This window comes from Megachile rotundata, chromosome 2 (assembly GCF_050947335.1).
Source record: "Megachile rotundata isolate GNS110a chromosome 2, iyMegRotu1, whole genome shotgun sequence".
Taxonomy (NCBI): Eukaryota; Metazoa; Arthropoda; class Insecta; order Hymenoptera; family Megachilidae; genus Megachile; species Megachile rotundata.
The window spans coordinates 18,059,306-18,077,680 of record NC_134984.1 but is presented as its reverse complement, the minus strand read 5'-3'; the positions used below and the strand labels follow the sequence as shown (position 1 = coordinate 18,077,680).

Here is an 18,375-nt window from a genome sequence, read left to right as displayed (position 1 = left end):
TATCGGGACGTTGTTTCCATCGATGCGCGACCACACGAGGAATATTCGTAGCCGGATAGGCCGTGCACGCAGCCCGACGTTGATTAACAGTGCTCCCGCGATAAACAGTAAATCACAGAGCGCATCGATTCAACCTTCGTAACCGTATCCGTGGCCATAAACAGCGAACGGTACCATTTAAGTAGCCGAGCCTATTGATTTTACAAAGGATCTGCACGCGTATTGCGACGATCGATATCGACGCTATCCCACGAAGGTTAATTCGGGCCAAGGCTGGTACTGATCTCTGTGCCCTAAACTGTCTCGATTACGCCAAAACCTTTCTCTTCCCATTATGTGCATTTTCTTTGCCTAGTTGGTTGCTTTTGGAAACGTTGCTGAGTTAAAGGATGACTGCAAGCTGACTGATATTCACAAATATCGATATTGATGTTGATATTACAAAATATTTAAGGCAGAGCTGAGAAAACCATAGTGGATTTCGAGGAGGTCTATGAAGATTATAAGAAGATTTTAAGAATTGTAGAAAAATAGAGGAGATCCTGAACGATTAGGATCGTAATTGTCACATTTTCCTTAGGAAGTTGAAATTTGCTCTTGATTACACTTTTGACTTTACCACTCCTGACTATACAATTTCTCAAATTTAAGAAGTCCTAATTTGTCCAAACTCGAGAGAGCTCCCTTACTCGTACGTAAATAATTGCACGTCGAAAATAATTGCATTAGAAAATGTTTCACCCGCACAGAAATCCCGGAAAGATCAGGTAGCAAGTTCCGTTTGCAACGAGACGCTTATCACGAGCACGAGAGATCAGATAAAGTTGCGAACCACCAGCGTTGCAGCGCATTGATATGCAAAAATAAGGGGAAGGCAGCCGTGCCGGCTGCAGAGGAGCAACAAGACCGAGTCTATAATCTGTTCATCGATGTCTCATTGGGCCAAAGTGGATAAAAAGCGGGTGTCCAGATGAAAGAGGAACGAACCGCCTCGTGTGTACGCGCGTGCACCCAGTACCCCAGTTTCCACGGGACCGGAGTCAATATTTGCCTGGCACTCGCTCGTTAATGAAGTCGATCGACCTGCTCCAAATATCGGCTTACAGGGCCCGATCGCTCGAGCGTGCACGGCTGAACGCCAACGAACACGGGAAGGGGGACAACGGGGCAACCCTCCTGTCATCGTTCGACTCGTCCCCGTACCACGCGAGTTCCCTATCCTGAGGGGCTCGTCGAACGTTTACGCGCCATTAAACTCCAGTCCCGCGCGACGTTTAATCCCTTTTATGAGACTTTTTTTACCAAGATCTTTCCCGCCATTGTCCTTGCACCCCGAGGCAACCCTTTCTTCTCATGGGCGACTTCTTGCACCCGTTCGAGGGAAGATACGGGCGAACTGGAACCGAGATCGGGGATGATAGATTTAGAGATTCTTACGGCTTTGAATATTTTAACAGTCCTAGTACTGATCTTAATTCTGAAGTTTTACGCGACTGGATCGGTCTTAAGTTTACTGTACTACAAAAGCTAAATATGTGAATATATTTTATTAAGATACATTCTTTAGAACTCTACAATTTTAAGTATCATCGAAATGAGGTTGTTCATAATAATGTCTAACTAATAATAATTTAAACTAACAACTTTAAATTTTTTACAAATTACCAATAACTTTTTACATATTCCCTACAGTAAGTGAAATGACGGTTTGAAAAAAATTAGCATCCCTAAAGTCGATATACAGTTAACATGTTATATCGACCTAAAGATGCACTCGAACTCTCATATTTATTTATTACTTCGAAGTACGTGAAGATTCTATAACGCCTAAGGTTAGGAGCACAGAACTAATTGTGAGCAATAAATATCTTATTGGCTCCCAGTTAAAACGTTCGAAGTTTTTCTCGAGGTCAAAGTATCGTTAGTCTCGAAGTGTTAAATCGAGATTAGAAGATTAATCCGGGTATCTTATTTGCAGCGAAGCAAACTGTACAATCATCTGACATAATCTTATTTCTAAGAGGGAAATTAGCTTGATGGAAAAAATTCGCAATGCAAATATCTGGTTTTATCAATCTATTAGGTGCACCAGACAGTTCTGCTAGGTTTACGACTGCTGAGGTTTTTTAGCCTTAGAAGTAGATTATAAACAATGACATCTGTATTATGCGTTACATAAAACAGCGGTTTCATATTCAAGCAATTAATCTGTGACAAATGATGGTAGTATAAACACGTCAGTCAGCGAGATTTATTTGAACAGTTAAATATTACTGCAGAATTGTGTCTTTGAAAATTTCTTTTGGACATCAAAAATATTTCGTTTGTTCACTTCACTTATGAAGGCTAATAATTTGATAAAAAAGCAATGTAACGAAAAAGGGACATCACTACAAGATGGTAGGTGGTTAAAAAAATTTCACCTGCTTGTTGCTAATAATAAAATCCCCAATATTGTGGTGGAAGACACTGTTGTATTCGAAAGAGTAAGTGTGTAAAAACAAGGTGAATTAAATTATCAGATAATCTATGTGGTCGACAGTAAATGACTGGATAAACGCAGTGATTTAATTGAAGGAGAGCCGCAATATCTCTAAAAAGAACAAAGTCGAATCATTATCAACACCTATCCGATCACGTTTCAAAACCCACAATCACGATCTATAAAGGCGTAGCATGAGCCGATTCCCCTGGATAACGATACCATTTCCTCGAAATTAATTTCACCTGTCAGAGACGGTACTCGTCGAGGGCAAAAAGCGAGGAACGAAAAGCGTGTAAGAGATAATCGTCCAATTAAACGGTTCGAATGATCTCCGGCCGATGGAGTTTCCGCCGCGAGCCAACCGAGCAAACGAGTTTCCCGCGCGCGATTCACGAGCGCGTTAACCGCAATTACTCGGTTGACAGGGTCCGCGAGCGGCAATTGTTACAATTCTACGAGCAGCCGCGAAGAAAGCGAAGCGGACTCGATTTAATTAATTGGCGGTTATATTAATTTGCGAATTTATGGCCGCGTTAAGAATGACCGCTTGATTACCGGACACCGCTTGATATACGGCCAGCCATTTTTCTCGCTAAGTTAATGAGTTAATGAGTCCGCTCGAAAGAAACGAGTCGATATATCAGCGGGTCGTATAACGCCGCGTCAAGGGAGTTTCTCGCGCGAAAGTCACCCGGCCACCGGTCGCGATCTTATCGAACGCGACCGTGCTCGGCCATGAGCAACGCTTCGAATATACCGACGATTACGTCCGTTTATCGCCAATTAGGGACAAGGAACGAACCGCGAGGGCTCTTCGATACGATTGCAATTACCCATCGGACCGGGTTAACGCGAGCTTCGAATGCCATCCTCGTGCTACTATTTTAGAACTGTTCAAGTATTTGGAGATTTGAGGATTTTTGAAATGTTGGAGAGTTATTATACTTGAGAGATATAGTCTTGAGACACTCTCTTAAACAAAATAATTTTTAATTCCCCGAAGTTCTATAAATCTATGAAATTTTCTAAAAAGTCAAGAATATTTAGTGTGATTATATGGATAAGGTATTCTAGCTATGAGCGGTAATGTACCACTTATTTCATCGAACACTTAACAACACGTGAAACTTATTTCAACGCATTTGCACGCTCAAGAAATGTCACAATAATCTGTTCAGAAATTCTATATTATTAGCTGCGGCTTCCTCTGCGAACATGACATGCTCCTTTAATTGCAGAAAGTCGTAGGCTGAAAAGGTTAACAAATCTAACCCACAGCGTCTAATTTAAATTTCAACTCGAGCGGCCAACCGAGAAATTCCTTTAGCTCGCGAATTCCTTTTCGACGGATATTCCTGGACAGGCTCTGAAAAGGCCGTGTTCAGAAGAAGGTCTCTCATTGGCAGTCACCGCGGGTCGCCAAGGGACACGTCCAGGGAAATCAGCGTCGAGAGGAAAACTGGAGTGGCTGTTGAGAATGCGGCCAGTGTACAGGTCGCGCAATTTGTATCGGTCGGGATGCGTTTTTAACGATCGGTTTGATGGATGATGGCCGCACCTCGCTGGCACGTCGATCGGGGCCCTTGAAAAATGACGCTCGAGATCGTTGTTGTAGAGACTCTCCGCACCGCGTGTCACACACAGAGATTCGTGGCATATGGCAGGGGAAACGGCAGCTCCTTTTCGGTTAATATGTTTTCGCGATCCACAAAGCGCCCGGTTGGGAGTCAAAGACAATTAATAACCTTCCGTGGGATCATTTATCGCGACAGTTTAGGTCCCGCCGCGTAACCTGGATGGCGCTCGTGAAGGAGGCTCCGGCGACGGACCCACATTGTTCGTCTCCTCGGCCCGTGACCGATCCAATTTTTAACACTGTCTTCTTTGCCCTGCTCTCGCTTCTTTACGCTCGATTTTCCTCAACCACTCGAGCTTGCACCAACCCTTGCCACTTCTGGGAACTCTTCCGGGACGCTCATTCGTTATGCCGTGGGGAATCATGAATACCGATGTAACGTGTTCTACAATTTATTTCAAGGGCAGTTTGAAAAAATTATAGTTGTATTACAAGTATGATAGAACTCTTTTAACAGTGGTTAAATGTTACGTTTCAGAACATTAGACTTTTTGGATCTTTTTTAAAATGTGATCACATAGGGTAGATAGAGCTCTTCATTAACTAAGTCTTGATCAAAGAATATATTATACCAGTTTGTCTATAAAATTTTAAGATACTTCCTTGAATACTTTGTTACACCAAAATTATGAGTCCATCTTCGACCAAACGGTCAAGAAACTTTAGAAGCAAACTTTAAGAGCCTGACCTACAATTTTATCTCGACAATCAGAATTAAGGGCCAGTTCCTTTAAAATAAAATGTAGAACCGAATGAGCGAAAGATCCACTTCCCCCATTAGAATTTATCGACGTAAATTAATACGTTAAAAGATGGAAGCGAAAGATATCAGCTTTTAAGCCGTAACACAAGTTGTAGCAGCGTGAAAGATACGCATTCGAGGAATGTTTGAGGAAATCTCATGTAAATGAGCTGGAAGACAAATTGAAGTAATTTCGATGTCGCAGCTGTTTCCTATGCACGATCGAAATGCGCTTGAGGAGTTTCACGGTTCTTCGAGCGATTTGCGTCAGGGAGCAAGAAATAGAGGATAAAAAAATATATCGAGGTGATCCCGAGATAACGCGCACGATCAGACGTTAAACTTTGTTTCGCCCGAGGTGGCAGTTACAGATCTCTCGCTAAGAGATAGAATAAAGATGGAACAAGAACGGGACGGACGAAGAGGGAGAAACGTACACGCAAGTTGAACCGTTAATAGCATCTTCCAGGTGCATAGATTAGCGCGTGTGCGTGACAACGTATAAACACGACGCTTTGCAGAATAAAGCGCTGCCGTCAGTCAAAGCATCGCATGATCCTTCGCTACGTCGTGCAAATCTTTAAGTACACAGAAAAGATTACTATCTGCACATTTTATCTCCTCTGTCTCGTTAATCCTCGCTTTTGCGATTAATAAATTTAACTACAAAATTACCATCACTTACAAAATTTCATACTAATATTTAAAGAATATTTTTAAAAAAGTATTTGTCCAGAAAAGTAAGCAATGTGAAAACATATAGTATATATAAAATAATATAAAAATATAAAGATTATAAGTGATACGTATAATAATTTAAACAATGATGAGAGAATTATGTATAATTAATGGTACCACGCAAATTTCAAGAGTTAAAGAACTCGCCCAGCAACATAGTTCATTTTCCGAGCAGAGATTATCCATCTGGTTGCAAATCTTCCGCATCGAATCGCGCGTTTCATCCATCCACGTTTTACAGGCGAACAAATAGTCGCATTCGAACAATTCCCTCGCCATAAAGCCCGCTTTAATTACACGCTCCGCTGATTTACGCTCGTCGAGTCGGAGTACGAGCGCGCGTCGCCCCAGAGCGGATTTTATGTGCGCGCTTTTCCGCCGGCGAAACGCGCTCGAAGAGGTCCGCATCGCGACTAGCGAATCACCGCAATTTAATCTCTCTTTATATAGCGATTAAGTGGCCCGCCGTTGATTTACAATATCGTAAACGCGCGACACTAACGGCCGTTGCAATATCGCGCACCGAATCAGCCTTCTGAACCTCGAGCGGTGCTCTCTAAAGAACGAACGACCAAAGATTTTCATTTTATCATACAGGTTTTTTATCAAATTTCGCTTCGATGTCTTTCTTATAAGTCGCAAGAACATGGAGAACAAGAAGTTGCACCTTTTTGCAGTTTTTTAGTTGATACAAAAATATTGTAAGTAGATGCACGTTCGATGCGCATCCGATGATAAATGATCCATTTGAATTTCGAGCCGGGAATAATATTTGCATCAGAATGACGAACCGATTCAAGGACAATGTTTATAGAAAAGTCGACGATTTTTCTATATTTGATTGATGAACGAAGAATGAGTCGGTAAACCGTGCTCTTCGTGCCGTTGTAACAAAATGTATCTATTTTGTGTACAATGTACCATTCAAAGCGTTAACATTTTCTTTATGCAATAGATACGTAGAGGCAGATTTAAAAAGTGCATTATCTCGGAACAACGCGAGGCGGAGAACATTTGCGCTTTCTAGCGAATCCGCTCTGGAAACGCGATAACGGCCGAGTCCTTCCGCCGTTTCTCCCGGTGAAAATGCAAATGGAAGGAAACGGCACGAAGTGTGATTCCCTGTAATTCGCGAATTATCGCGGCACGGACAAAGTGCATCGGTTCAGATTAGAAAAGTAACGGGCCAGCTGGGATCGGACAGCGCCGTGTACCGTTAAATGCATGTCTCGTACTATCGAGATAAAGGTTGAACGTATTATCCTCTCGAAATCAGTTTTTCGCGAGCGTAGATTCGCCAGATAGAGAATCGAAGGCGACGTGACCGGGTCGAAAGGGCCCGGATTCGAGGGACGCCGGCCAACGGCAAAAACGAGATAATACGCGTACTTGTCGAGAAGACAGTTTACGATTTCCGTCCCGAAAGGGCAACGAAAAGGCGTTAAGTCAGATCACGACCCTAGAGGGTTGATATGCAAATGCGCATCGACGCTTCTTAGGACCGAAGGGAGCCGTTGATTGTTCGTAAAAAAAAGAAAAAAGTTCGAGGTTCAAATTGACGTCGATCGAAGCCTAGCTATTATTCTCGTTCGCACTTTCTCCCGACGAAACGGTCGTTTTCAAAGCTGCAGTTTTTTACCGGCTTTCTCCTAAAACCGAGAGCCTGAGTAATCGACGAAATTACGACGTGCAGTAATTACACTGATGAAGACGGTATTATGAATGCAGAACATTGATGGAGAGGTCTCGGACGAACAGGTCTCCGTGCACAGTTGGTCATTATTTGGATCTTCAAATACTAATTTAAAATAAGACGAACGAGAACAGCGGGTAATTTCTTTTTAATGAAAATGTATTCGCGGAGATTAAATAAAAGGTGAATTTTGAAAGACAGCTATTATTAATGTTCCCCTTTCAAGTGTACCGAACTTACTCCAAATATCGACAATTCTTAATTCGAACAAGTTTTTTACCCAACTTAAACGTTATTTAATTTGCTTCCGTTATTTTTTACTTTCATTTAAAAATCTTCCCGTAGAAAGAGTGACTTCGAAATTTTAATGGCCAGTACAGTGTAATGAACTCGGAATATTTTCAAAGGCTTCTTCCGACGTACAAGTGGGTAATAAGCGTATGAAAGGGTGACAATGGTGGCTGACACACCGCAACCGAACTGAAAAAAAGAAGAGGAGAAACGGCAGTGGAAGAGAGGGGGGCAATAAATATATTTTGACATGGGAGAAGCTGGTCGGGGCAACCTATGCATAATAATTGTAACGCTCGACCCGGCTCGAATCCTCTCTTTGGTTAGGTCGCACACGTGCGTTTACGAGTACTGTCGGTGACTCTTGCTCGCCTTTATGTCACTGACAAAAGTGTCGGCCTTTGTTCGACCCGAATTACGGTACTGTCTACCAGTAGGCAAATATTATAGCAACAGGCCGCCACGAGGGGTGACGATAATGTTTTCATTTGCCACTAACCCTATATGACCGCATGCACTCGAGGGTTTCGTGGCTTGTACTTCGAAAAAAGAATACACGTTGATCATTTTATTAGCGGTAGCAATTTTCAAATAACACAAAGTCAAGTTAAAACTTTTCGTTTATTATTTTCTCTGTTCTGTGTAATGAAAGGTTAGCATCAAACTTTTATACGTTTTGAACTAAGTTTACATAATAGATTTTGTGATTGTAACCGAATAAAATTAAATGAATTTCATATTTCACAAATTTAAAAATCAGAAGAATTTTCTTTAAAAATAGAATTAACTTCGTCGAAATTTTAGAGAGAAAGCATCGAGTGTTTAGTGCCTCCTTAATTCGGAGAGAACGGTATCCGAGTAAAAGCAGTACTTGTCAAAAGTAAACGAGTACTAAAACCCTGCAGATAACAGCGGCCGTCGAAGAATACCGTGCCTAGCACACGCAGTCTCACGGTTTCGCAATTATATTCCAATCAAAATTTACTAGTCGAAGGGATATTTTTAACGGTCAAAAGCGTACTTACGCCGCTATTAGGTTGCATTATCAATTTCACGCCGTGGTATAATCGCGAGCAGCGCAGCCGCTTTGGATGTAGACTTTAATTTACGAGGGATAAATGGAGCGGTGAATGGACTGTAAGATTGACGAAACGCCGGTGATTACCGGCTGAACGCGCGTGATTTATTTTCTAGTTTTTATAACTATCATTAGTCGGACCTTTTCGCCCCCTCCCTTCGTGCCTGTACCTACAGTTTCACCTTGTCAAGCCATTTTCTTTACGCGACGCTTGTAAACCGGTGCACTTGCATTTTACGGTGCGTTATTTACTCGAAATTGATATATCTTGATGGCAAATTTGAGCGCGCAGAAAATTTAACCTACTGAACGCGTTTCGATGCATAGAAATGTCAACGAGTAGGTCTATATTTTAATGCATTAAACTTTAATGATTACTAATTCTAGTGTGCAGGAAATTTACATAATTTTCAGCGAGTAGTAATTTCAGCAAATTTCGACATGTAGGAGTTTCAATAGGTTTCAGGTAGAAATTTTAAAGCAAAGATGTACAACGATTAGTAAGAGATATCAGGGAGGTCAACGCGTAAAGATGCGAACGTAGATATACGAGAGGTCGGAGAGTCGAACGCGCGATAAGGCGAAGACATGAACGCCTGCACAGGAGATGCTCCTCGAAAAATGGAGTAGTCTGCACTCACCTTAGTAATCGGACGATATCCACACTCGCGCGCCAACCGGTGTCCTCAGTTCACCACAAAACCACCAAAACGTTGTTCTCCGGATGGTCCGAGTCCCGTGTCACACGTAACACACCATAACCTTAGTTTCTGCCCGAGACACACACTGCCCGCAAAATAGTTCTGTCCTGTGGCGGTCGGTCACGTGGCGTGGCACATCGCACGCAGCGCGCACGTTTCCTCCTGGAGCGTACAAGCGGAGAGTCGCGTGTACGAATCGTTCACCTCGAAGCTCGATCGCGATCGATCTGCACCCTCTCGAAGGACACGCGGCCGGCTACGAACTGTCGCTGTCGATGCAAATTCACCGACTGTTTTCGAGACGATGCCGGCGAGTCCTGTCGTGGTTCGTCTCTCTCTCTGGCCGTCCTCGATTCGACGATTTTTTTCCCGTGGCTGGCTGTCGTCTGTCTCTCTCGAACATCCACGAGTCACGGTGCGGCCACGTCGATGGACGGGAGAGGACTGGCGCTTCGCGATCGCTACGACCTGTTCGACTGCATCGAAGGCGCATAAGGAGAGCCACGGCGAAACGACGGGATCTGATTTTCCCGTAGTGGCAGGGGCCACCTGTACCTGCCCATCGGTGCACGCCTGCCCTCCTGCCCGCCAATGGGTCCCTCTCGGGCCCAATCGTTCCACCAATCCGACTACGCTCGGTCCCAGGAAACCGGCTGGCCAGGTGCCACCCATCGATTCCCCACTTCCTGCGATCGCTCGCTCCTCCACTCTCCGGCGCAGAACCGACCGCTCCTCGTGCTCTGTGTTGACCAGATCCCCGTGCAGAACCGATCGCTCGCTGCGATCAGCTTTCTTCCTAACGGCTGCTACCTTCTCCCAACTATCGCACCGACTTTTTTAACTACAGCCATTTTATTTACAATTTTCTTTACATCTTTTCGTATATCTTTTTCAGCTGAATTTGATATTTGGATCGGACGAACGGTCAGCAGATGAAAATACTGTGCTACATCTGATAACTGACTGAAACTTCAAACTGATATCGTTTTTGAACTTCCATGTTCGTTACTGCTTATTAATATTTTAATTTAACGCAAAAGTTCCTTTATTATAGTATTCGGTCGGTTGTACCGTTTGTTAGAGTATGAAGCTTTCGTGCATGAGAAAATTTTGTTAAACTCAAATTTGACGTTCCACATCCGTATCAAAATCCCGTTACGTCAACAAACGGAATATTCCATTTCGATATCGGCTAACTGCACCCATGTAATTTAGTCGCCAGTACAACAGCTCGTAATCACAGCCATTACCCGTTCTCTGCTTCAATTAACGTAGAGATTCGATAAATGGCAGAGTCTAGCGTAATGACGCGAACGGAGAAGCGGAATCGTTAATCCTGTCGCTGGGAACGAAGCTTGCAAAACCGCTGGAATAATTAGGCGCTACCTAATCGCAATCGGAGGAACGATAAAAAGAACGCGAATGAATTAACGTGTCTACACGGAGCGGTTCGAATTTCTCGAGCCAAGAGGCACGAGGAATCCGGCGAGTTACAGAAACTGGTCGACCCAATAAAATGTCGAAAGGCGTTCAAAGGGGAGAGTAGGAGGGCAGGAAGGACGGGGTTGGACGGCGCCATAAATTAAAGAAGATGTCCACCCGTAGAAATTAAACCATAGGAAACTGGTTTCGAACGTAAAACGCTTCTTCTCCTGCTCTCGATCCTTAGCGCTGTCTCTCTCGTTTCTCTATGCCTCTTCGTTGCCACTTTTGACCCCTCTACCCCCGTCTTGACTCTATGAATCCTCCGGAGGCCCGATGCTTTTTTGTGGTCGTGTCTTTTCCCTGGGATCCGAACACTGTCTCGCTTCCTCGTTTAACGACCGATTTCATTTTATCGAGATAATACCGGAGTAGAAGCGGCTACGAATCTGGGAAAGTCCGCTATGTTTGGTCAGGTTTTGGGCCTTTTTACGAGCCAGATAGCCGATGGTGTCGGTGTCGATTCTATGGTACCGATATCGTAAACTGCCTGTTGGATTCGAAAATTGGATGAGTTGCGTCACGAACACGTCGACAACGTGGCTCGACGGAGAACTCATGCCACCTGATTTGCATCGATTCGACAAGTTTTTCTGTCCACTCAGATAAAATGTATACAAAGAACACGAATGGATAAATGTTGCTTCTTCAGAAATCGATTTTTTGGGAACGTTGTATCTTTTCAGTACTCTCGTTTATTATGATAATGTATTTTTTGAGAATTGTCAGAAATATTCTTCGGTGTAATTTGCTGTAAATGTACGCAAAATATCCTATAAAATTCTTTCTTGTTAGATATAAAATTATACGAACTAGTGCAAACTCAACTTTGCTGTAAATAATGAATTTTTAATATGACCATGTATAACATATTTTCAATCATAAATATAATATATGATGATAATATACATACATATAATAATAATGTACAATGATATACACTTCTAAAAAATTAGTAGTACAACGTTTTACCAATTCCTCAGTACATTATTTATCACCTTCAGTTAATCGAACAGAGGTCGAAAATATTCCCCGTCATCCAAAGAGGACGTTCCATCGCACAGTATACAAAAAAAACTTGTCGAATGGTAAAAGATCGCAAGGATGACACTCGACCCCAGCTTTCGAGGAGGACAAGAGGTGACCGTTCGCGGAGGACTATAAATCTCGTTTCTTTCCGTGTCGATGAGCAGACACCTTCGTGCTCGCTCGAACGAATGAGTTCATATCTTCGGGGGCAGAATCGAGTTCATATTAGCCCCATCTGCCTTCTCGGGAAGGGCTTCTACATGAGCGAACAGGCACACAAGACGAGACAACGACAGACAAAACGAAGAGGAGCAACGGACGAACGCGTAAATACATCCGGATTATGTACGGCCAATTGATCACGAATCTGACTGTTGCTTGCCGCGCCTCTCGTGTTTGCTACACACCGTCGGACATACCGTCGAGTTCTTTCACGTAGCCTCTGTCTGATGCCAAAAGCGGATAAATTATTTATGGCGACGGAAAACACGCGTAAACAAAGTCTCTTTATTCTCCTCCCTTTCATTGTCGTGGCGCAGAATACCATGAGAGATTTCGATTTGCTTTGGCGATAAAAATCTGTGAGACAGTTATTGAATATTTGATACTTTGATGACAGGTATTATTAGTTTATCAGACATAGTAAATGTATGTGATATTTTTGTACTAGAGCTTCATAAGGTCCTGAAATCTATTTGCAAAAATTTTTACACGAGGTAAAGACATTGTACGATGTTTAACAAAAGTTAGCTGAAACGCTATGCACACATTCGTATCAGATATGGATATCGTCATATCAGATAAATGTTCAGAAAGTCAGTCGAGAGCTCACTGCACCGTAATTTTGTAACACAGTGCGAGCATAATTAAATCATTCCGATATCTCATTTCCGGTACAAGAACCCTTTCCACGAAATCTCTCAATTGCCAGCGCTGGTTGTCAGCGACAACCGAACGCGCGATCGCGACATCGATCTCCGTTCGCGGCGCGATCGATCTCGCCTCAGCAAGACGATTACAATCCGCTGAAATTCAGTCTATCCGCGCGGCTGAATTATGACGTTCGAGCGTTCGCAAGCGCGCCTCGACAAGCATGGTTGCTGGTATTCGCGAGATTTCAGGAACGCGGGAACGATTAATTGAATTCCGCGGACCAATCCGCGGCCGGTGCTGAAAACTGGCACTCAATCTCGTTAATCGAAAGCGCCGCGGAATGTCGTAACAGCTTGGCGCGAGTTGCACACCGACGCGCGTATGCGAAACGCCGCGGTGCGCCGCGACGTCGTTCATCGTCGTAGTAATCGATTACTATGGCCGGATTATTAAGCGGGTCCCAACGAGCGTAGAAAACGCGACTCGACGAGGTCAAAGGGACACGAAGCAACTTCTCGCTGCGAAAACTCTTCGCGGGATTTCACAGCCGGCTTCGGGAATCGTCGATGCCGGCGTTAAAGTCTCCGGACGGACGCGCGCGCGCCGACGTTATTAATCGCGAGCCGTGCTAAGCGAGTGGCGGGCAATTCGTCAAACAACGTCGACGAGCTTTGAAACGGTTCGACGATATTTCCTGACTAAATTTTTAATTGCCGACGAAAATGCCGCCTGCTGGAATTTCATTATACAACATTGAGCTTTTCTCAAACTACCACGAATTTGAAGCTTGATGTCCTATTTTCCTCTTCTCGGTTATACGAACAGTTACATTAAATTCTATACGCATAACAAAATCGTCAATATATTATTTATATTGCTCAGTGGGAAATGGAATTGATCTACGGAGGGCACTAAACAAGCTGACGTTTCTGAAAGTGTTTGGTTATAGATGTGAAGTATTCATATGGGTTAAAATGGTTGACCGAATGTGCTTTGATATTCAGATTCTCCTCACTCGACAATTACGTCTTCTTTACCAATGATTTACGCGTCGTTAACCTCACAGCCAGAAATTACCACCGCAATTAAAATACGCTTTCTAATTAATCCATAAATTGTTACGCGCACGGAATTGATGTATGTAACGATTATTCTAAGAACCTAAACCCGAAGGAAATCATAGAATTTTGCAGAGATCGGAGCACACGAACGTCGAGATTAACCCGGCAAGAAGATCAGAAGCTTAAAATGAGCAGAAAGCGATAAATTCCGAGTCCCTGTCGTTTCGCAGTCGCAGTCGGTAAGCCATGGTATCCGTTACGCTGCGATTTGCGAGGCTCGTCGAGTATTTCGCACAGAGTGGGACTCGTTTGCCAGCAGGACGAGAAAAAGACGCTTTAACGAGCCCTAATAGGATTCGTACTGGCGTGCATTTCTTTGGGAAAAGGGATTCCGGTCAAAACGTCGTTAGTCGTCCGAAAACGTTCGAACAGCATGGGCCACTTTCGGACTCGTGACCCAGCAAGGATCCTTTGGCGCAGGATCTCTGTCACGGGTAGGTGTCCTGCGTGAATGGCCGCTCGAAAACGAGCTCGTTCTCCGGCCGAACGATGTTTGCCCACAATACGATAAACGCGAATGATGCTGCATCCCTTTTCTGACAACGTTGTCTCGTTCATTTGCCTCTGTTTAAAATCTGGATACGATCTTTAGTTTTCAAGCTTGAATCAAGTTTTGAAAGAATGAAGCTTGAAGTGAGATGAATTCAATGTTTGAACAAAATTTAATGAAATGAATATTGAAGCTACAAGTTGGAGTTTCGTTAACTTCATGAACGTCTAATGTTAACGTTCAGTCTTTCTGAGTCGGAAGCTAAGTGCTGCTAGAGTGCTTCATCTAATTTGATGTAACTGATAATGATATCGTTAAAAGATCAGATTTTATGAAGTTGTACATAAAGACTTAGTTTGGATATAGAAAGTCAGTCAAGTTTTGATTATACAAAAGTGAATGATATCTATACGTATAATGTCAGTTGTAACACTTATGAAATCTGCATCTGTTGCACCACATATGACATAACACTTATAGTACATCAGTTGAACCAAACGTTACTCAGACCAAACGTTACTTGCTTCGGTGTGTGTCAAAACGATCCACCAATTCGTCGAGCATTCTGCAAGAACAACCGATAAGAAAAAGTTTAAGCTCCAAAAGTCGAGTGTCCAGATATCAGAAAGGATTCAACGAGTCCTCCAGCACGGTTTCAGCGACGATCTGCCCGGGTCGTAGATCATTGAAACGTATATCCCGTGGATCGCGGGGTGTACCTGTACCGGTCACAGCCCGTGGAAGAACACAAAGTAGATTCGAGATACCGACGGTGCACTCCCAGTTCCCGTGGGGTCGTGCCGGTCGCGCATATGGCCGCCGCTTGACTTCCAGTTGCTTTCGAGATCGAAGATTCGCCTACGCCCATTCCCGCGGAAGGATACCGCCAGCGTTACCGAAGGACACGCGCACGATCGAGATCCTGTTTCCCGCGGATCACTCGAAATAATTCGTCGGGTTCCCGGCTGAAATCGATACGCCGATGTACGACGACGAAGGGGCTAACGGTCGCCCCTTGGCCCCGAGAATTATTCGTCGGGGGTGCAACCGAGCACGGTGATAAGTCTGCCGATCGCGACTGTCGTCTGATAGCGTGCTTTCGTGCGGAGGAATCGTGACGGGTCGTTGTGGTTCATTTTGTCTTTAGACTAAAGCTTCGAAATACTGACTCTACCCAAAGTCTGACAGCTGTGTTTTTTTTAGAGGAAGATCAGTTCGTTGATTTTGTTGAAATTTAGAAACGTTGGTAGACTATTTGTAGGTAAATGTTTGAATACGAATATGCAATTCTTAAACCTATTAAATATACTTCAAATGTTCTGCACTCCTAACCTGTGGAAGTAAATGCGGCCATTAAATTGAAACAAGAGTATATATTTATACTCCAATATAGTTTATACTTATAGTTTATACGAACTGTTAGGACAGTACTCCAATCCACAAGGACAGCAATACTTCTTTACGAAACATTTCATAAATATAAAATACAGAAGTACGATTTCCGAATCAGAAAGCATTCTCCACGACCCACGATTTCACAAAATCACCACTTCAGCCCTCCAGCCCTCCAGCACACAAAGATCCCACTCGAGATGACTGGCACAGGGTGTCGATTACGTTTCCGAATGACGAATCGACACCGATCGGCAATGATTAACATCGATCTTGACAGTGGAGCGTCGGTGACAAAGTGTCCCGGGTCTAACTAGACCTCGACATCTGTTCGATTCGTCACGGAGCGTTTTTCCGACCCCCGGGTTAGCAGCCGCCTGAAGATCGCCTCTGTGGATAATTGCTGAATGCCGCTAATGAGAGTCTAGTGGCTAGCAAAAGCGTCGAGTGCTCTCCAAACCGCGACGAATCGCGCGAGTACTCGCGGCCTCGTGAGAACAGCGTTGTTTAGGCAACGGTAGATTCGCCCGTTTCGATACGCGTAACGAGCCTCTGTATTGCGCCCCTAATCAGCAGAAATTTATGACGACCGGGGTGAAAACGATCAAACCGCCTTCTCCCGAGGCGATTTCAACGAAGCTAAATAACAACGCGTTCCTGATTAATCGCGCGGTAGGTAAACGCTTTGAACCGTCGCCGGCAATCGTTAAATTTACGGCTACCGCTTTCAACTTGCGACATAGTAGGTGTTGATTAGAAGCGCACGTTCCGTGGCTGGCCGGAGGAATCTGCGGCTGATAAACAGGCCGTTAGGTGATACGAAGAGCAGGCTTTTCTGCAATTTCGAAAGTGCTTGATGCGAGGATGCACTTTGTCAAACTTCCAAAAGACATTTACCGATAAACGGACATCGATTTCGATGCCATTTTTGCGATAGTCTGCGTTGGGAAACCTTTGAGGTATATTAGAAATTATCTAGGAAATTTACGGGACTTTGGTATTAAGAACTTGTCTACTTTTTAATATTAAAGCTGTACAATTAGTCTTCGATACATGTGTTTATACAAAATTAAAATTAATATGTTTATTCAGGTTTAGTCTGTGAAAATTTGTCAGCCATGTTTGATTACGTTTACATGAATAAATCGTACAAATGTATGAATTTGCATGTTTGCATAACAAATGTTACAAATATATGGATTCATTTATTAAGAACGTAAAAATAAGTAGTAACGAAAAAATTAATGATATAAGTTGTCCAAATGTATTTACACACGAAATGTTTCGTGAACGCGTATAGCGAAGGTTGCCATTTTGGATAAGTTGTACAACAAGAGTACACCGATTGTTTTCGAGGGACACGTGTATCGTGTTACACGTTGTCGATAAAGCACGAAGTCCAAGTTCGAAGTTCAATCCGAATCGGGTACGTCGATCGATCTCAGTTTACGAGGGCCCGTTCGAATCGAAACAAAAGCATCGATACGAGATCGTGGACGCGGCACACGAGTCCTGAAACGTAATCCTTCGGCGCGCAGGGACTACCAGCTCCTATCTGAAATTTAATATCGCGTCCTCGCGGTTTTCGCGATAAATCGACTGCCCACCGCCTACCGCCCACTCGCGGGGCCCAGCATATTTAATTACAGAAAATCGTTCGACCTTCGCGCGGACCTCCCCACGCGGTCCATGGGTTTTACGCAGCCGGCGAGCCATCGTTCAGAATCGGACGCTGTCCATGAACCCCTCGCAAACAAAGAGGCTTAATGAATTCCGGTAAAGGATCACCGAACGCGAACGAATCGATAATTACCGCCTTCGATCGACCAGCCCCTATGCTGCAACTTCCACGAGAATCGAGTTCGATTTTATCGTTGAGATCTCGTTCGAAAAGCAAATCTTCCGAGATAAAACACGGGAACGCTGTTCCTTGCAGCTGCAAATACGAGACAAAAATAAACTGATCCTATAATTAAATGTTAGAAGACTCGGTTGATTAAGTATGGTTGATTATCTCTGATCTTATTTGCTCGCTTTACTAATTGCAATATTAAGTCTATGCCAGCGATGAAATACAGAATTCGAAGTTTGGTAATTTAGGAATGTGACACCGTGGAAGGGTCGCTGGAGTGTATTTTGCAGGGAGGAGAAACAATGGGGGACCGAAACGATGATCGTTTGAAAGCGAGACAGCATCAGATCCCTTACGTACAGAGCTCAATCGTGCGGAACGATATTCACCGTGTGGTTCCGTGTTATGTACTGGCACGGTAGTTTATAGTTGTCATCCATTAAGCGCATTTAGACCGAGGGGATTCTCGTCACCGACAGAACGGGTCATTGCTTCCTGTCGTCGAGAGTCGGGAAAGTAGTCTCGGACGAGGAAGCCCGAGTCCATTCCAATATACTCTTAACGGAATTTATAAAATCTTTCATAAATATTGCACGAAGAGCAAACTTCATCAGATTAAAATCTGCGGAATCAACTTATTTGTGGACATATGATTTGCTTTGCGCGGTAAAAATAGTTCTGATGAAATGCGGGAGATACTCGATTATTGAGAAAGTGAAATAAAACGGGGGACTCGTGAAACTAACCGTTACTTTCAGGAAAAGGTGCTTTA

The 18,375-nt window shown here is 43.7% G+C and overlaps 1 protein-coding gene across 4 annotated transcripts in view; it reads right to left on the bottom strand.

Moving 5' to 3' along the window:
* LOC100877981 (uncharacterized) overlaps positions 1 to 18,375 on the bottom strand; it is a 100,209-nt gene that overhangs the window by 27,451 nt on the left and 54,383 nt on the right. Inside the window, exon 1 of one of the 4 annotated variants that reach the window (XM_076529156.1) lies at positions 9,305 to 9,932. The exons of 2 other annotated variants lie outside the window; for them this stretch is intronic. The gene's annotated coding sequence lies outside the window, so the exon portion shown is untranslated. Of the gene's footprint in view, positions 1 to 9,304; positions 9,933 to 18,375 lie in introns of those variants that run through there. One more of the 4 variants, XM_003699656.3, reaches the window with a different exon arrangement.